This window comes from Heloderma suspectum, chromosome 3 (assembly GCF_057233095.1).
Source record: "Heloderma suspectum isolate Gila_16-S chromosome 3, 16-S_ref, whole genome shotgun sequence".
Taxonomy (NCBI): Eukaryota; Metazoa; Chordata; class Lepidosauria; order Squamata; family Helodermatidae; genus Heloderma; species Heloderma suspectum.
Window position 1 is genome coordinate 64,466,306 of NC_139460.1, and position 20,528 is coordinate 64,486,833.

Here is a 20,528-nt window from a genome sequence, read left to right on the forward strand (position 1 = left end):
AAGAAAGGAAGTTATTTTTGCAGATGTCTGTCCCATCCACAGATAAAGCAGAGCAGTGTTTTTTAATTTATTCCCACAAAAAGCTAAAAGGATAAGAACAGCTAAACCTTCTTCCAGTTCCCTGAACTCCCCACCCCAGTTCACTTTCAGTATCGGAGCTAGACTGGAAGAGAAGTGCTTCAGCTAACACAGTGCCACCTCCAGGTTTTTGAGGGCCCTTGGGAAGAATATGCCCCTGCTCCCGCCCAGTGAGTCTACCTTTTCACTACCATTGTCACCAGCTGCCGTTGCTCCTCAGGCTCTTTCTCATCATTGCTACCACTAGCTTACTGGACAGGCAGAAAGCCACTAAGTAAGGAGGAAGTAGCAACTACTGCTCCTTCCCACCACCACCGTTGTCTGGGCCAGAGCGAGAGGTAGGTGTTGTGTTTCCGGGGGGTGGGGTAGTGTGGCTTAGTTATTGTTTTGACAGTAGCTCCTGTAGAGCTTGGGAGTAGCGCAGTGAGTGGAGCGTCTGTAAAGTTCTTCACTTCCATGTATGATAAATAAAGAACAGTTGTGTTTGAGGATTGCTGATTCTTACGGTCATTCCCTCTACCTATACAACACTAGGTAAACAAGCAGGTTACAGTGGTGAGGAGGAGAAGGAGCAAGTACAGGGGCCTCTTGTCAGTGGGTCCTTGCTGGGGACAGGTGCTGAAACATGTCTGCCTTTGACACTGGCATGGAGCCAACAGAGCCCTGTGAAATGAGGCAGGCCAGGGTATAACCCCCTTCACCTGTACAATTCTGCTTAAGACTCAGTGACCGCGTTCCCATACTCTGTTGTAGGGTCATTGGGTGGTTTCACCAGTTCATGCCTTAAACCAGTAGATTAGGATCTACTGGTAGATCTCTTGGTGATTGGCAGTAGATCTTCAAAGGTTTCTACCTCCTAATTGTTTAACAGTAGCAATAATAAAAATGCTTGTTTAGGGTGCTGAAACAAAGACGTTCGAGGAAGGGACAACCAGGAATAGATTGTTAATATAAGGATTGGGCTCAATTCTGGGACTGAAAATAGATTTCTTGGTTAAGCATGTGCTTGGAGATACCCGCACCTTAATATTAAATGCTTTTTTGCTTCCCATTTTATGTGCATGACTGCCTGTCTGCTATTGTCCCCATGGCTTTGGGTGGTGTTCTAGTAAAAAATAAAGTAGATCCCACAAGCCTGAAGTCTACCCATCCCTGCCTTAAAAACATGTGAGCCAAACACCATCTTAGGAAACACAGGTGTGGATGTTAAAATTTGAAAGCAAATCTGGCTTGCATTATCCTGGTCCAGTAAGAGTTAGAAATAATGCCATGGCCCTTTACTGGGCCCCAAATGAGCTTGATGAAAAAAGGCAGTCTGTTCAAATAATGCTAAAAAGCAGTTTCCTAATTTTTATCCCCTTATACCTCTAAAAGTCCCTCTTTAGGATTTGCAGTCTTCTCATAAAGTATGTAATGTTTTGATGTTGGGTTAGCTCCGTTTTACAAAGAGAAATCTAAAACTATTGTGGATAATCCAGCAAATCTGTAATAAAGGTAGGAGAGAGTTTGGGATACTGAATCCACAACGGGCCCTTCTAGTTTTAACATTTCCATCAGGTATAATGATTCAGATCACCTAAAATCCAGCTTGAAAGTATGGTCTTGTTTTTGTGTATACATGTGCATTAGAGGCACAGAATCTTATTGACTGCACATTTTCTCAAGAAATATCTGCTTGTATAGTTTAATTATCATCTTGTTGGATGTATGTTTTGGTTAGGAAGTGATTGAAATGTGATGCACGTGTGCATGCAGGGGTCCAAAAGACACAGCAGATGAAGCTCATCAGGTTACTTGGAGTGGGAATTTGCTTCTGTCATCTCTTAGACTATCAGACTGTGTGTGTGTTAAGTTAGACTGCATTACCTTTTATGGAGGGAACTATGGAAATTCCCATCAAACGAATAGCTGTATGAATGATCCCTCAGCCACGTGTTTTGTATCAGAATGAAGTAGCTGGTGGAAAGATTGTATAAAACAAAGACCTACTGTGTTTTGCCCCAAAGCATGATATTTCATTAACATACATGCAGGGACAATGAGAAGGGTTGAAATTCTGTGTGTTCAGTTCTGGAAGGGAGGCAAATTCTATCTCGACAAATTATTTCCATATAAGTGCAGATGTTCAAGTCAAACACCAACATTTATAGTGGTCAGTATCCAATGCCAGAATAAACGTGTTAGTCTTTAAGATACCACAAGACTCTTTGTTGTTTTTATTCTACAAAGGGTAAACTTGTACTCTGATAACTGATTTTACATTATTGTAACTTATTGGCCATGCACAACGTGCTTTTCCGATTCCATGCTTCTCATGCATGGCCCAGAGCGGAACTTGCTTTCTCACCAACTTCAGACAATAGATCTGAAGAACAGCTTAAATCCTGTAACTAATGAAGCAAAAGCACTAACTCATATCAAATAGGACTTAAATTCACTGTAAGGGGAACGAATTATACCAACAATTCAGTCCTACTAGTTGTTGAAGCGATGGCCTTCAAAATATTTCCTGTGCTATTTGGCACTGCCCAGAAAGAAGATGGTGGTGTATACATTTTTTGTTTTTTTTCCCATTTCTAAATTGCAGGACCAGATCTAAAGTTCATTAGCTCAGGGCTAATTGGACTGTGGAGACTGAGTTTCTTCTTTGATCGTAAAAAAAAGCTTAATTAACTTAATGTTTCCTCTTTACTACTAAGGTTGGTATGGCTAAATTGAATGTGATGAGTATCACGGACACAGTGAACTGGTTCACATGTAATGACAACCCAGACTACGGGTTGAATATAAGTTGTCATTGAATCATGGGTTGTCGTTTCGTGCAAATCCTGTGCTATGGTTTATATATGGGTTGTTAACCATGAACAACCCAAAGTTCACAACCCAATAACAAAACATGGGTTCTCTTCCTGGGTTCTTCATGATTAACAACCCATATTTAAACCATTGTGCAGGGTTCGCACGTAACAGCAAACCACAATTCGACGACAACCCATACTCTGGGTTGTCGTTACGTGCACACCAGGCCAGTGAGAAAAATATTAATCTGCGTTAGTTATCTGAAGCAGAAATAAGTGCAGGGTACACAGTGGTGCTTATTTAAAAGCTGTAGCAGAATGCAGCAACTTCTTTTATATTCGCTGTGGATTTTTTAACCTATGTTGCTGGTTTAACAGGATTGGTGAGAGTAGTGGAATCTCAGTGTTACATAATATATGTTCTGGTAGTTAATAAAGCTCTAAAACTAGCTATTGTAAAAGGTTCTCTTTAAATATGGTTTTCTCAGGAGTGTTTATTTCAAACGATAAGAAAAGAAGAAGCTGGGAAGAGGGCTTCATTATTTCATGTGCCTTCAGAAACCAACTTTAAAAAATATGACTAGATTTTATCTGTTCTTTTTAAAGCCTTTTTTCTCAGTAAAGGGAGAGAGCCCTGTCTCTGGAATAAATCTTACAGGAATCGTTGTCAAGGTGCCTTATATAGAATAAGGTGTATTGTGGGGAGGGAGCAGTGAAAGTCTCCTGTGGTGTGGTTCTCCTGTCACAATTGCTTATATTTTTATACACACAGAAAATCAAGGAACATGTGGATGGAAGTGGCATTTCCAGGTACCATCCCTAGGAGCATGTCAGCCTGAGACAGAGTGTATCTACACAGCTGACTATTGATCTGATGCTGTATTGAGCATCTCCTTAGATCAGGGATGGGCAACTTGTGGCCCTCCAGATGTTTTGGCCTACAGCTCCCATCATATTATTGATTAATTTTGCAGAATGTATATGCTGCTCTGTATCTAACAAAATTCCCGAGCAAAGAGCAATAAAAAGAAAGAAGAATTGAAATACAGAATAAAAATATTTAAAATCAAACTATGCCTATAAAACTGTGGCTGGTGAATTGCGGAAGGCTTATTTAAATTAAAAAAATATTCAGCCAGCATCAAAAACAAAACAACGGTGTCTTCCTGACATCAAGAGGCAAGGAATTCCACAGACAGGAAGCCAGTACACTAAAGTCTCAACTCTGACTGGACTCCAAGCAGCCTGCAGGTACATGTAAAACCACCAGGAGTGCTTCGTCTGATGACCTCAGTGACCCGGTGCCTAGAAGACATTCTCTCAAATATCCTAGTTCTAAGTTGTTTAGGGCTTTGTACACCAATAACAAAACTTTAAACCCAGCCTAGTAACACATAGACATCCAGTACAGTTCCCTCAGCAAAGGTGTTACATGCTGAAAAGGAGCAGCTCCTGACAACAGCCGAGCTGCTGCATTCTGCACTAGCTCCAGCTTTTGGATCAGCCTTAAGAGCAGCCCCACATAGAGCGCATTACAGTAATCCAGTTTTGGAGTTACGAGTGCCTGTGCCACTGGGACCAAGCTATTCCTGTATAGGAATGTCCAAAGCTGGTGTACCAGTCAGAGCTGGTAAAAGGTACTCTGAGCTGCCATAGCCACTTGGGCTTACAGCAACAGAAATGGATCCAGGTGTCAGGAATGATTCTGAGCGTGTGGAGATAGTTAGCAGCTCAGATTCAGATTGGAACAGCCAGAACTGGGGGAGGTTTCCTTCCTAGTGAGCTCAGATATGGATAGGCATTCTTCTCAGGAACTTGGCTTGCAGATGGCTTGACCTGAAGGCCCTCCCCTTTCCTCCCCTATGAGAACCCAGGTCTTGGAGGAGGAGGAGGAGAGTGCAGGGTGTGACCTGAGTGATGCTAGAGTCTGGCTCAGAGCAAAGCAGGAAAAGTTAGAGGCGAAGCTCAGATGTTCCACCTGGTTGGCTATGCGTGATAGCTCATGTAGGGGGGCACAACTGTAATGGAGGGGCATTCCCCCTAAGTTCTTGTTCAAACAGCAGGAGGAGAGGGTTGGGACATCAAAGTAGAACGGGCCACAGGTGTTTATACACTGTTCCCCTTCTACCCCCCTCCTCTAGCTCTCATGTAGCTGGTAGCTCTTCCACTGTGCCCTCCTGTCTTGCAGTGCTGCTATTTAATGCCAGATCGGTCTGCAATGAGACCACAGTCATTCACGATTTAATCGTGGATGAGAGGGCCGACCTGGCATGTATCACTGAGACTTTGGTGGGTGAGCTGGGTGGAGTCAACCTGACTCAGCTCTGCCCACCTGGGTACTCAGTGTAGCATCAACATAGGTTGGAGGGCCGGGGGAGGGGGGGGAGTTGCCGTGGTTCATAGAACTTCCATCTCTATCACCAGGAGACCACTCCACCTTGGAGCGGGCCTTGAGGGGTTGCACCTGGTGTTGGGCCATAGAGACAGATTGGGGATGCTGCTGGTATACCGCCAACCCTGCTGCCCAGCATCCTCCCTGACTGAGCTGGCGGAGGCAGTCACAAGTGTGGTGTTGGAGGAACCCAGGATGGTGGTTCTGGGTGACTTCAACTTCCATGCTGAGGCTGTCTCCGGAGTTCCAGCTCAGGACTTCATGGCCTCCATGACAACCATGGGGCTGTCTCGGTATGTCATCGGCCCAACACATGAAGCGGGGCACACCCTTGATTTGGTTTTTGCTCCAACTTGTGAGATGGGTAGTCTGAAGATGGGGGGGCTCCAAGTAACCCCATTGTTATGGTCAGACCATTTCCTGGTGAGATTTGAACTTACAGAATTACTCTCCTCCCGCGGGGGTGGGGGGCCTATTCAGATGGTCTGCCCTAGGAGACTGATGGAATCCAATGGATTTCTGAATGCTCTTGGGGATTTTCCAGTGGAGAGAGCTGGTGATCCAGCCGAGGCCCTAGCCTCACTGTGGTACAGTGAGATGCGGAGGGCCATCGACATGATCGCACCTGAGTGCCCTCTCCGGCACTGTGGAGCCCGTATACTGGGGAGCTGCAGTCAGTGAAACAGGCTGGACATCGGCTGGAGTGCAAATGGCGCAAGACTCGAAGTGAAGACGACCGAGCACGCTCTAGAGTGCATAATTGTGCCTATTGCGTGGCATTGTGGGCAGCAAAGAAGGTTTATTTTGCTGCTTCCATTGCGTCCTCAAGTAGTCGTCCAGCGGAGCTCTTCCAGGTGGTCCGGCGCTTGTTAACATCTTCCCCAGTAAATGGGCTCCTGGCCCCATCGAGGACCAGCTGTGACCTTTTTTCATCGCACTTTGAGGACAAAATCGCTTGTCTCCGCTGTTGTTAGTGCCATACCAGTTGAGGTGTCTGATGCTACCATCTGCCTGATTTTGTGGGATCAGTTCCAGTTGTTACGGCCTGATGATGTGGACAAGATGCTTGCAATAATGCGACCGACCACGTGCCCTCTTGATCCCTGTCCCTCCTGGCTAATAAAAGCTAGCCGAAGGGGTATGACTGGGTGGGTCCAGGGAGTGATAAATGCTTCCCTACAGGAAGAGGTGGACCCTGCTGTCCTTAAGGAGGCAGTAGTGCGGCCACTCCTGAAGAAGCCCACCCTGGACCCAACGGTATTAGACAACTACCGCCCAGTCGCAAATATCCCTTTTCTAGGGAAGGTACTTGAGAGGGTTGTGGTGAACCAGTTGCAGGCACTCCTGGAGGATACTGATTATCTAGATCCATTTCAGTCTGGGTTTCATTCTGATTATGGGACTGAATCAGCCTTGGTCGCCCTGATGGATGACCTTCATCGAGACAGGGACAGGGGGAGTGCAACCCTGTTAATTCTGCTCGATCCCTCATGGATCTCTCATTGACCATGATATCCTCTTGGATCGACTCCATGGGATGGGTATTGGAAGCACTGTGCTACAGTGGTTCCGGTCCTACCTATGGGGCCGATTTCAGAGAGTAACAATGGGTGACTATTCCTCAGCCCCTTGGCAATTGAGCTATGGGGTGCCGCAGGGTATCATCCTGTCCCCAATGTTGTTTAACATCTATATGAAGCCGCTGGGAGCGGTCATTAGGGGATTTGAAGCTAAATGCCATCAGTATACTGATGACATGCAGCTCTGTCTCCCTGTGACATCTGAATCAAGAGAGGCTGTGCAAGCCCTGAATCAGTGCCTAGACTCAGTGATGGGCTGGATGAGGGCCAATAAACAAGCTGAATCCTGGCAAGACGGAAGCCCTGTGGGTGAGTGGTTCCCGGGTCCGGGAGATAGGCTCATTGCCTGTTCTGGATGGGGTTGCACTCCCTCTGAAAGATCAGGTCTGTAGTCTGGGGGTGCTCCTAGATCCAGCATTGTCGCTGGAGGCCCAAGTGGTCTCAGCAGCTCGAAGTGCCTTTTACCAGCTTCAGCTGGTTCGCCAGCTACGGCCTCTCCTGGACAGGGACAGCTTGACCATGGCAGTACAGGCATTAGTAACCTCAGGACTGGATTACTGCAATGCGCTCTATGTGGGGCTGCCCTTAAGGCTGGTCCGGAAGCTGGAGCTAGTGCAGAATGCAGCAGCTCAGCTGTTGTCGGGAGCTGCCCCTTTTCAGCGTGTAACTCCTTTGCTGAGGGAACTGCACTGGCTGCCTATTTGCTACTGGGCTAGGTTTAAGGTATTAGTACTAGCGTACAAAGCCCTAAACAACTTGGGACCAGGATACTGGAGAGAGCGCCTCTTTCCCTACCCACCTGCCCAGTCACTGAGATCATCAGAGGGCATGTTCCTTGTGGTTCCACATGTACCTATGGCCCAGTTGGAGTCCACCAGGAGAAGAGCCTTCAGTGTGGTGGAGACAAGATGGAACCCTGTGGAACCCCATAGCTCAATTGCAAAGGAGCCAGGTAATGGTCACCCAGTGTTACTCTCCGAAATTGACCCTGCAGGTAGGACCAGAACCACTGTTACACAGTGCCTCCAATGCCCAGTCCACAGAGCCGGTTCAGGAAGATACCATGGTCGATTGTATCAAAAGCCAATGAGAGATCAAGCAGAATTAATAGGGTTCCACTACCCCTGTCCTCACTCAATAAAGGTAATCCAACAGGGCAAGCCAAGCTGATTTGGTCCCGTATCTAGATTGAAATGGGTTTAGATAACCATATCTCACCATTGCCTGTGCTGGTTAGGGCTGATGGGACTTGTAAGCCAACACACGTGAAGGGCCACAAGTTGCCCATCCCTGCCTTTGATCTATAGACTGTAAGAAAGGAAGAAGTGGCCAGGATGGGGAGACATCTATTGTATTCGCCTCTGTCCCTAAAACTCAATTGGCTGTAAAGTCTAAACTTCCTCGTGGTATAATTCAGTGAGAAATGCTCTTCTAGAAGGTAATGGGGGAGAAGACTGTTAATGACACTTTCTCACAGAACTATCATCTTAATCACAATGAATGCATTTATTTGCTAAAGCAAGAAAAAGGGAGATGTGGTGGTGGTGGTAGTGTGTTGTAAAACAAATTGAATGGCTGGGTAGATGCTAATTCTGAACAGATTTTCTGAATTTGTTCCACTCTGTCCCAGAGGTTTATCTACCTTTGCTTGAAAATGATAAGCACCATTTGCATTGTCTCTGCACTGGTCTCTAGGGACCTCAGCAAATCCTATTTTTCAATATCAGTTGTAAGGTGAGGATACTCCATTGCTTCCCTTCCACCCATTCACGTATCAAATGACTTTCTGATACTTCTAGGATGTCTCATCACCCAAAATGAGATTTACAATGCAATCCTAGGTGTGTCTACTCAGATGTAAATCCCACTGAGTTCAGTGGGGTTAACTCCCAGGTAAATGTGTATAGGATTGCAGCCTGAATTTATTGTGTTTCTTGTTAAAATCTCTGATTAAAAATTCTCTGTATCCATTGGCAGCATCCCTATCAATTCTGAGGTGGCAGGAAGGCTTTATCTTTGATTCTTCCTTCTCCTTTGCTCCCTATAGTCACGTTGGCACCAAAGCATGCCTATTCTTGTTTTATGAAAATCTGTCACCTCCTCTGTTTCCTTAGTGAAAATTTTGGTTTTTACTCTAATCATCCCAAACTTCTCCTTGGCCTTTTCTTGCTGCACCCCTCACACTTACATCTTATCTTTATCTTGTCTGCCTATCTAATAGTAGCTAACAACAATCAATTAAGATAATAGAATAAGAAAAGCAGTACCGAAGAGGAGAACACTACAAAAAATTAAAACCAGCAGTGCTTAAACAGTAACCAAAACACACCAAATAAAACAATTAAAATAGCTTCCAACATAATTAGAACGCTTAACCTAAAAAGGAAGGTTTGTACAATGCAGCAAATGGCCATTAAAGATATAGGAAGGTGGACTACTCTTGGGAATGTTCCAACATCTCAACAATTCTGGTGCTAAAATCATTCTCCTTTCATTATTCAGACTCATTTTGGTCGTCTCAAAATCCCTACACTGGCTTCCCTTCTCCTTTTCTGTATCCAACATAAGCTCTGCCTTACCTTTTAAAAACTCTATAGCCTCACACCTTGAACTGTCCTGTATGTGGCCTTAAATCCTTCCAACCTCAGTTGCCTCTGTTCCTGTTTATTACAGAACTGCCTCAAAGAACACCTGTATGCTGCCACCTCTGCTACTTCAAACCCTCTTCAAAACTGACTTCCTCCATGAAGCCCTTGGTTTAATCCCATTATTCCCAATTGAATTAAATCCTACATTCATTTACATTTGCCCATATTCAAAGCCTTACTTACATTCCTCTCTCTCTCTCTCTCTCTCTCTCAGCCCTGCTGCATTCTATATTTTGATTACACACTTGTTGTGGTAGTAACAATAATAATATTAATAACAATAATGGCCCACAATTCCTCACTGAGGAGGAGGAGGAGAATAATTAATGATCTAATAGAAAAAATATTTTCTGAGCTGCCCAAATTAGCAATGGGCATGAAGAAAGAACCATCCAAGCATTGAATTTGTGAGTCAGAAAACTGTAACTGGGAAAACATATGTTCATATTATATGCTGCAATAAAATATTCAAGGTTTAAACAAAATTATTAGCAGAACTAAAATATTTTACCAAGCTTACATTAAATGAGTACCTCTTCAGCTTTTTCCCCAGTACTCTCAGCATAATTTTCCATCTTCCATCTTCTTTCCCTCTTTCACACACATACAACTGGAATTCAAAGAGATACATCTTCATTATGCAATAGTGCTAGTTAGTTTATCATCTTTCTTATTAGAATCTCCCATCAATGCCACATTTGCAGTTATGTTGTATCGTTTATCTTGCACTGCGATCCCACATATTACTCTCTTCTGCAATTTCTTTTATTGAGGACTTGAACTGTTGCAACCAATATAATAGCTATATAGCAGACACTTAACCAATGTATTGGTTTGATTAATTGACTTAAAAATGCCTGACTTCTAATCAATTTACTGAATTCCCTGATTAATCAAGCAGCATATGTATATGTATAGTAGTACAGGTGAGGCAGTGACTCAGCGAAGGAGGTAGATTTTTTTTTCCACCAAGCCCTCTTGGCTCTTGAGGAAACCCTTTCCTGCCCTTTCCTAGGAATTACAGCTTACTTGGCAAAGGTGAGTCCTCCAAGAGAGACTATCTAATAGTAGTACAAGTATTCATAAAAACTGCAGATAGTAAGCACCATTTTAAGAGAGGCATTCCCCTTTTCTGTCACATACAGAAAGGGGGAATTTTTTAGATAATGTTATTTTTAGATAATGCACAAGCTCATCATAGGTATCATAGAAGAAAGTGAGCTTTTTGTTTTTAAGTTGTATACAAATTTAATTAGTTAATTGATTAATCAACTAACATTCATGCAGTCAGTCAACTAAGACTTCTTCACTTGAACAGTGACCCTATTTAGGATAAAGTAATAGTTTTGGGGAAGCATAGGTTTTGATAACCTTCCTCCCAGCACTTCTTTTTGCTGTCCAGGTCAGATGCTGCCTCGAAAGAAAAGAAGAGCTGTGAACATACTGCTCATCAACAGGATGACAGGAAAACTTCAGCCCAAGTATGCTGGCAAAGACTTGACAGATGGCATTCAGTTTTAATGTGTCTTGAGTTATAGACATTGATTGGGGTGTTGCAGGGGAAATACCATAATCTCCTTGACATGGAAAATCTAACTATATGACCAACACACTGCACAGGAAATGAAGCCGTATATACTTCTATCATGTAACTGCTTCATTTTAAGCATGAACTGACGTATTGCAAGAATTCCCCTCGCTATTTTTTATTTCCTAGTTGAGACACTTCTATTTGTTTATCAAGGTAGGTATTGGGAGAAAAGCCAGAATTTGAGCGGTGTGCATTTATTTTCTCATTAAACATGCTTAGCTGGAGCCCTTGGGCTCTTGACAGGTTGCCACTGTGATCGGTAAGTATGCCCATCGGAGATAATTGTCCCAGCTCCAGAGGAGGTGTTACTAGTGTACGATGTAGTTTAGGCAGATGCATGCTGTTCATGGATACCGTAGAGATTGTAAATGCTAGCTATAAATTTTTCTTTTAAACAACTAGCAAGTCTCTAGATTAAAGGATAAAGTGGCCCTTTGCTAAGACCATGCTCCTTTCCTTGAAACCTCCTGATAAATATTTATATTCACCTTAAATAATGTTGTGAAGAAACCGCAAAGCTTGTGACAGAAACCGTGATTGATTGCTGATGGTGTTAATGCCAGACTAACTGCCCTCTTCAGTGATGCTGCTTATTTTTTTGTCTGTAGCCTTGACTTCCCAACTGAGCAGTCACCATGTAGCATCAGAGTAAAACTGTCCTTACTTGGAGAGAGGATTCCCCAGGGCTTTATGCTAAGCTTGGTGAGAGCAGGTGTTTGCTTTGTGAATCCTGCAATGTCTACCCCAATCTTGCGGAAGATGCGGATCCACAGTCCTCCCTGTGGTGCATATGCTGCTGATGCAGGCGCCCTAAGCTTCCTCCCACAAAGGTCTGCACCGTTTAGGGCCCACTCTGAGCAGCTGCTGTATTTCAGTGATCTGATATTATTTTTAGCAATATCAGATTCTAATGCAGTCTTGTACGTGCTGAATACACTTAGCTTAATTGTATTAAATGAGCATGTGGATCAAGCGCAGTGCATGACTAATGGACTGTAACATCATGTGAAAGGGAGCTAAGGCCTTGAGTCAGATAGCTGGCCTAATTTCCTATTTGAAAAGAAATGTTCAGTAAATTACCCATCCCCCTTTTCCTTAACCATTTGACCACATCCAGTTGCCTTGACAGATGCATTTCTTTCAACCTCATCGTTTAACACAATCAGTAAAGGACAAACAAGGATGCTATTGTACTCAGAGGACTTATCGGCAGCCGCCACCAGTGGTGTCTCGTTTTTAGCCCCTGCTGGAAATGTAGTAAACAAAGGAGCATCTTGGTATTCTGCGCAAAGGCAAACAAAAGTTGTAATAAACTGTAAAATGTACTTCAGTTTGCAAAATATTGAGAGCTGTAACTTGGTTGATAAAGACACAGGACTGAAGGTTGAGTGGCAGTCTTTTTTTTAGGAACTGAAATTGTTGCTAAGATCTGCAGATTGCATCACCCTGCTCTTTAAGATACACATTAAATATTTGTGCTATAAAAATCTGTTCAGTAATTCAGAAAAGTAACTGAACATTTTATGGCTTTCGTTAAAAGGGGCCCACATTTTGTCGTTGACATTCTTTCGACTGACAAATGGCTTGGTTTAAGTGCTTGGTCATTTTTAATGCGAAGAGGTCTTAATAGCTAAAGAAAAATATTGTCAAGATGTCATCAGAGGTGGGTAGGAAAGGGGGGGGGGAGACCTGATTCTTAAACTTGTTCAGTTATTAATCCTGTTTTGTCATTTTAATTTCTGCAGCATTTCTAGGAATTTAAGAACCCCGTTATCCTTCTGTGGATTGATAAGATAGTTCTTTAAGGGGTAGGTGGTGGTGTGTCTGCTCAAATTAGATGCCGCCCATTTGTTTAAACCCAGCTCTCCTCCAGTCGTATAAAGCAGGGTGCTGTGTGTATTTTGATTTAAAAAACAAAAGCCGTGCAAGGAAGAGGGAGCTTGACCTTCCCACCCTCCCTTGACTTGCCTTCTGTCACCCCGGTCATTTTTCTCCCCCAGTATTGGAGTCCAGCTGGTGGGAGAAAAAGAGTTTGAGTGCTGGATTGCCGGAAGTTTAGCCACAGGAAAGCCAAGTGTTCAGCACTCCTCACCTATGTGCTTCTTTTACTCTTAAAAATTGGACCCCACAGCCCCGCTTCATATGTTACTGACACAAAACTAGGTTAAACAAATGGGTCTCCTACAGTCACATCTAATTTTGCAGGAAGCATCAGGTTAGAGTTTTAAACCACTTTGCAGTGCAGTCTTGTTCCCCTCTAGGGTACAGTCCTTAAACGTGACAGGGGAGTTGAAAATCTCTTCTTGAAGGACAGGACTGTTTTTGCCGTTAACTTTCAAAGCACATCATGGAACCTTATACATGGTCCATGCAGCATATTAATTTACTTGTATCAACCTAATTTCAGTTCTTTAGGAGATACATAGATATAGATATGCTTCCTCAAAGAGCACGGGGGTGGGGGTATTTGATTTCTGAGAATCCCAGGAAATGTATGTTAGGGATTTTAGTCTCCTCATAGAACTATAGTTCTTGTGTTTTCTCAGAACAAGCTGCCAACACTAAACATGCCGGTAGAGAAGGGAAATCTCCACTGGGAATTATATATAGCATAATTACAGGATTACCAGAGTTTTAAAAGGCATTCATCACTGAAGGAATAAAACAAGCTAAAGCAGCATACACTAATTATTTCTCCCCCACCCCCATGCTCTTACCTCTCACTGACTCTTTAAGCATGCTTAATTGTCTAACATAAAAATTCATTAGTCATCTATAAGTTGAAAGAATTCAAAGGTGTATTTTATTGCAGCTACAATGCAGAATGAACAACCATGTCACTTTTTATTCACTGAAGCACCAAGAAGGCAAGGCTAATGAGAATATGTGTTAATTACCTTTAACAAGTTGCTCTTTCCTAATGCGCATTGGCTCTTTAGGAAATTCCTTTAATCCATTCTATGGGCGGAAGCATTAACAGAGCTTCAGCAGCTCGTGTTTCCCAACCGTGTACTCTTGCAGGAATATGGCAACCCCTTTCCACTTTTAAGTAACTTAGGCAGTTTAAAAACTGTGGCAAAGTTCTAAGGGATTCATCCTAAGTCCAGCGAGGCACAATAACCAGTCTACATTTTTTTTAAGCCGCTCTTTAGGTCTGGCAAAGAGGTAGTTTACTGAGTTTCTGTACCTTGGCTTACCTAACTGTAAAATGGGGGCATGTTCTAGGACTACATGCAGGTACTTTTTGTTGTGCGCTCCTTTTTAAAAGAGTTTTTCTAGGAAAGTATACAGTGGTGAACTGTATTCCACAAGCCATTTCTCCCAGTTGTCCTTAGAATTTTGCTGCTTGATTCCACCTAGTGGTAACTTCTACTACTGCCGGAGTTGTCAAACGTCCTTAATATGGAGCCTGGTTTTAATAGAACAGCATGCCCCATCTCCCTTCCCTTGTGTGCACAAAACTACTAACCCTCTTTTCACCTAATCAGACTGAAAATAGTAGCAGCATCTGTATTTTCAGCTTTCCTTAATATCCCAGGTGTTCAAGTGCTGTCTGATTTAGCTCTTTTGAAGCTCCTGGTTAAAGGAGCTTCCAACCAGTGCTGCTCTCCTTTTTCTGTCTCTCTTCCCATGGAAGGCTTGTTTACTGCCCAGGGCCTGCCTTTTGTTGTGGTTCACAAGCTCAGTCAACTGGGAATGTCTCCAGTGCAAGCCCATTCAAATGAGTTAGTCTTGTGTAAGAGCAGTCTCATCTCTGCCAGTCTTACGCACTTCAGTGGGACATGATTATCAGCTGGTGTACAGTTTTTCTGCTCATTTTGAGGACGCCCTATGACATTCCCCCCTCCCCTTTCTCCCTTTGTCCCTTAATATTCCTTCCTATTTTGTATGTAGACAGACAAATGGGATCTGCAACCAAATGTGGCAGTCTGGCCTCAATCCCAACAGGAGTGCTGTGTTCAGGGGTTCCTTCCCCATTTTTCCCATTTGCCTTTCCCAGCTGACACTCAGCAATCCTCACTGGGCTGTTTTCCTCCCCTCGTAGCTTTTTTGTACTCCAAATATCAGGGTTCCCCTGAGCATGCTGATACCTCCCTCATGTTTCTCAGTGGCTCCAATTGTTTTGGTACTCACCACCTACATTTGCTATTAGAAGGAGTGGTACTTGTTCTGAGAAACTGGTTTTCACTGAGTTTGACTTAGTGTGATTTTTCAGGACACACTTTTCCTATAGATTGTTCTCTGTCATTGCACTAAAGGGTTGGATCCAATACTGTCATTTTGCCAGCAGAATGGATACCGTTGGCAGATCAGGATTTCTCCATCTTCTCCTTCTCCCTGCGCCCTCGCCCCCCCCCCCCGCCCATGCCCTCCAGATCTGTTTTGGCCAGAGCAGATCTGGAGGGTCTGCAGTGGGGAGGAGAGGTCAGAGAAGTCCCGTTCCTCCAGCTGTGTCTGCTGCACTGGTGGAATGATGATATTGGATCCAGCCCCAAGTCTCATACTTCCCTTAAAAAAAAAGGTCAGGTGGTAGATTTTCTAATTGTCTGCACTTGAACAAGACCCAACAGGAATCTAGGAACCCATTCATGGCTCTATCCAGAAAACATTACTTCCTACATAATGTTTCCACGTATAATTATCCCTTCACAAACTCAAGCCATTGAGTCTAAAGTAGTTCTATATTCAAGCCTGGAAGTGTCTCTTGGGTGTATAGAACCACATGTTGTTCTATTTTACAAAGCCATTTTCTGTCCTTGTACAATATCAGTTGAGAGATCAGTGAAGAAACACTGTATGCTCTTGTACAGCTTTTGCATCAGACTTGATTGACTGATATTTTTCTTCTTTAAGTTATAAAAGAGTGCCATGGCTTCAGGGAAGAAGAACTCTAATCTGCTTTTGAAATTATTCATAATTGGGTTTAAATTGGGATGTTTAAATATATGAAGCATGGGTAAAGCACTGAGTTGCTGCTTGTTGCACTTTTTCAAAGTAAGTGATTACCAAATACATTATATTCTGTTTGATACATGCATATAAACACATTTTTACACACCGATGATAATTTTACACACCGATGCTGTATAATTAGTGAATACAAAAGCCAGGGTTGATTTTGATTGTGTGGGAGTACCCCCAGGGCATATATTTCCAGGGATCAGGAGAACTGTTTTGCTACTTCTGATCCTGTTGGGTCCACTCTTATTTCTCTGGTCTACACAATAGAAATGGGTCATGGTTGGGTTGCACAGTCCTGAGGGCTCAGGTTCTGTACTGAATGTATGGGTGTCTTAAATGATAGCTACTTCATGTTCCTTGGGAGAGAACAATTTTTGTTGCACTCTGTGATTGATCATTGTAAGTAGCTGTGCCAAAAGCAAGTTAAATGATTGAAGAACAGAATGTAAATCCTTCCTATTAACTGGCATCTCCCTTAATATAGCCCTTGTCTTTCCTATTATCTTGACCAATGAGCCTGGAAAAATTTTCTTCCCTTTTTCTCCAAGTGTCAGGAGCACCCTAGCTGCCTCTTGCAGTCCCACCAATAGCCAACTCAGGACACAGACGATGAGGAATTCTTTCCGAGACTTTATTCCTTTATTACTTTATGACTCTTTTAGTAGCTAGCACCAAAGCAAGGAACAGCACTGGGGAAAGATAGCTGAGTAGCCTAAGCTCCAGGTAAGGCAGTTGGTCCCCATTTGAAGGAGAATCACGGGAAGACCCTGAACGTATGGGCTAGGGAGAGATCCTCCCTCTTTCCCTTGGGTCCTTGGGACATGACCGTTGTTTGCGCGCCAAACGAGCACTACACCTCCTTTCTGCACCCTCCATCTGTCGTTGCTCCCTGTGTTTGCGTCGAGCGTCCAGCAAGCCCCCCTCCAGCGCTCTCTCACTGCCAGGGTCACTATCTATCCCAGGAATGCTGGCAGGAGGAATCTCTACCAGCTGCTGTGCTTGTGAGAGATGAGCGAGCTCCTCTCCCATGGATTGCTGTTCCTCCTCAGAATCAGAACTGCTCTGGGGCTCTATTGGCTCAGTTTCCACTCTGACATCAAGCTGCCAAAGCCTACCATAAAAATATATAAAAATTATTTCTATTGTGCCAGTTGTTCTTCTAAAAGTTGTACATTTTCACATTTGAGGAATTGGTTTCGGTGGGTCTGCAATTCAGCCATTGCAGTAACCTTTTCTTTTTTTTCTTTAAAGCCAGCTTGGAATGTTCCTTAGATGGTGTATATGTGTCTCAGGAGAGCTAAAACAGTTTTGAATTTGTAAAGAGAAGAAGAAAGTATTTCTTGGAGCTAGCAGAATTAGTCTTGGGGCTTCAGGGTTTGTTTTAGAGCTATGCTTCTTTAGAACAAAGCATAGTCATCTATGTGCATGCTTGCTCGTTACTTGTTCAGCCTGTATGTGTATAAATAAATGGATATCCTAAATCACTGTAAGGGCCAAACTGCATGCTGCATGCCAACTAGGGGTGGTGTTTGGATTTAACTGGCAGAGCAAAAATAATTGTGGTCAACTTCATTCTGTGATTTCATTTGATCACCTAAACGCTGTGAGAATGAAGGAGATGGTCTAGGAAGGCCATGATATTGACTCGACTATAGTTCCATCCACCTGCATAAAGGAGTAGGTTTGGTTTTAGAATCAGTGCTGAAAATTTATGCTACAGGAGAACCTCATAAGGTCTGAAGTATTTTAAAGAACTAGGGCTGTCACCCAATTTTTGTATGAAAGTTAGGGTGTAAACCTATGCAGGTTTAGACAGAAAAAAGACCTTCAACTCCCAGCATTCTCCAGCCGGCTTTGCTGGCTGGGGAATGCTGGGAATTGTAGGACTTTTTCTGTCTACACCTGCATAGGATTGCACCCTTAGTCTATTTAATTGATTTTAATCTGCATACATTTGCACATGAGAAAAATAATAGTTCGGAAGGGGAAAAGTATTTTAAAAGATGCACATGTTGCAGCAGGCCTCATTTTACAAGGGGCAGTCCCCCCTTCTCTCTCGTGCAAGTGTGAATCTTTCTGCAAGGATGGTGTTTGCCAGTCTGCAGTTTTTATACATTGTTGTTGTTGTTGTTCAGTTGTTAACTTGTATTAAAAATAATTTTTAGAAGTTAAAATCTTTTGCCCAGTTAACTTGGGGCACTTTTTTAGTTGGATCAAAATGTGATTGGTTGGGCGGTGGGTGCATACGGCCGCATGTTGCCCACCCCTGGACTAAATGTTAAAGCTCTAGAAATAACGTCTGTCCTATGCCTCCCACATAGAACATCGTTGAACTCCATATTCTGCTAGGTGGACAAGAAGGGCAGGAGAAGCATCCTGAAAACCTTTTCTTCCTTAGCGTAGGCCCTCTAATGAATATTTCATAGGGCTGTGCACTGCCTTGGTACGAAGCCTGAATAACGAGGTGAAATGGGCTGATTCGGAGGTGCTTCATCGTGATATGAAGCTGATCAGACCAGCACCAAGGTGCCCCGAAGCGAATCAGCTCCTCCACGAAGCGCCTTGTATATTCCGAGCTCTTGTTATGCCTTCTGAGCAGCCTAGACAGGCTGTCTCCAAAATGTATCAGCTTCTGAAAGATCATGTGGGGGAGCACGAGGAGGGAGGGGGGAAGACGAGAGGATGCAGAGGCGCCGAATGTATCTATTTGAGAGAGACCGGCCACTCAGAGAGGTGGGGGAGAGGGAGGAGTGGGTGAGCTTTGCTTTAAGTCAGCCTCTGTTTGCTCATTGTGAGAGCAGTGGTGTTACTGGAGAGGAAAGGACTACCTGAACGTTATGTGGCTAGAGTAGTGGTCTCCAAAGTGGGGTGCATGCACCCTAGGAGGGGGCACAAGATGATCCATTGGGGTGCGCGAGCCACCTGATAATTGAGCAGCCTCCTGCTGCCCTGACAAGCTGCCATTGTGTGCAATGATAGTGGTGGCGGCGACAGCAGTAGGATGGGACAGGAGCTGAGAGGGAAGCTCCATGGCATTTCTCTCTCCGCTCCAGTCCTAGCCACTGGGAGCAATTGTCCCAGTCTCTCCTAGGCCTGGCAGAGGAAGCCTTAACCCTTCCCAATCTCCTTTGGCAGAACGAAGCTGGGAAGAAAGCACATGTTATGGGGGCTGGGTAAAATGAGGATCCATAAAATCAAAAAGGGATCCTCATGATTTCATATGATTTTTAAAGGGGAGACCCACAAAACCACCATCCAATCACAGAGCACTTCTGCCTCCGTCGATTGAACCGAAAAGTCACAGATCTGCCACTTGTGGGCATAGACACGGCACAAAAACATGAAAAAAATAGCTGCCCCCATTCCCCAGAACAAGATGGCTGCTGGCATGTGTCCAGAGGGCCTAGGAGCTGGTGGTGGTGGAAGCGGCAGCAGCCCACCCTCATTGGCAGGAGTTGTCCTCCAACCAGGCACCCTTCCCTCCTTCCAAAGAAGGGAAAGAGCACAGTTGGAAGGCGACTCCTGCCGCTACCGCCTGACTCAAGCCTTCACTGGCTTCTCACAAGCAAGGAACCCATGAAGGCTTGAGCAGAGGCAGGAGTCGTCCTCCAACCGCACACAAACCTCAGCATCTGGATAGGTGCTTACATGTTGCTTCTACAGCGAGTTACTTAAGTTACAGGAATATGCATTTGATTCTGTAGCTGCTGCCCTTACAATAAACAGTTTTCCTATGAGCACAACACTTTAATTTTGCTTACAGGCATTGTTAAATTATGAAAGGACATAAACAAAAAAGAGAGAAATTCAATCTCAAGGCTTTTGGGGAGAAAGATTAAAGAAACAGCAACAACAAATCTAGCTAGCTAGGGCAGTGTAAATGCCAAACCAAAAAACACACAAAAAAATGGGGATGAATTGGTTCAGATGGTATGAACAAATAAGCCCACGATTGGAATAGAAAAGAAGAAAGTTAAATGACATGAAATAAATCTCTTAAGAGTAAGTAGGTTCTCTTAAGTTGCACAGTAGCAATGGGGGCGAGATAGGACTGGTACAGATCAGGTTCTGAGATCACAAGCTAACCAAGTGCCATCAGCTAGACATAGGCACTAGGCTGTACTGGCTCATCTGAGAATTAAATGTGGCTTGATACAAGAAGCTGCTTTATCCTGAGTCAGATCAGCTGTCCGTCTAGTCCATGCCAATTCCAGTCTTCAGGTCCCTTGGCAGAGGCCTGTGCCATGCCTACGACAGATTCCAATAACTGATGATGTTGGGCACTGAAGCCGGAACTTTAATCTATGATAATAATGGGCTCCCCAGAGACTTTCCTCTATAGTTCTAAAAGTGAGAACCTATTCACGCTTCCAAAGTCTAGATTTTATTTGCTCTACTCAAGAGATTATCTATAACAGTTTATAGATGGTTTATGTAATGCCAATAGTTACTTTTTTCATTGCTTTATCTCTCTGTGGC

General features: G+C 43.8%; 1 protein-coding gene across 2 annotated transcripts in view; it reads left to right on the forward strand.

The window, feature by feature from the left end:
* IGSF3 (immunoglobulin superfamily member 3) overlaps positions 1 to 20,528 on the forward strand; it is a 157,751-nt gene that overhangs the window by 83,508 nt on the left and 53,715 nt on the right. The gene's annotated exons all lie outside the window — the stretch shown is intronic.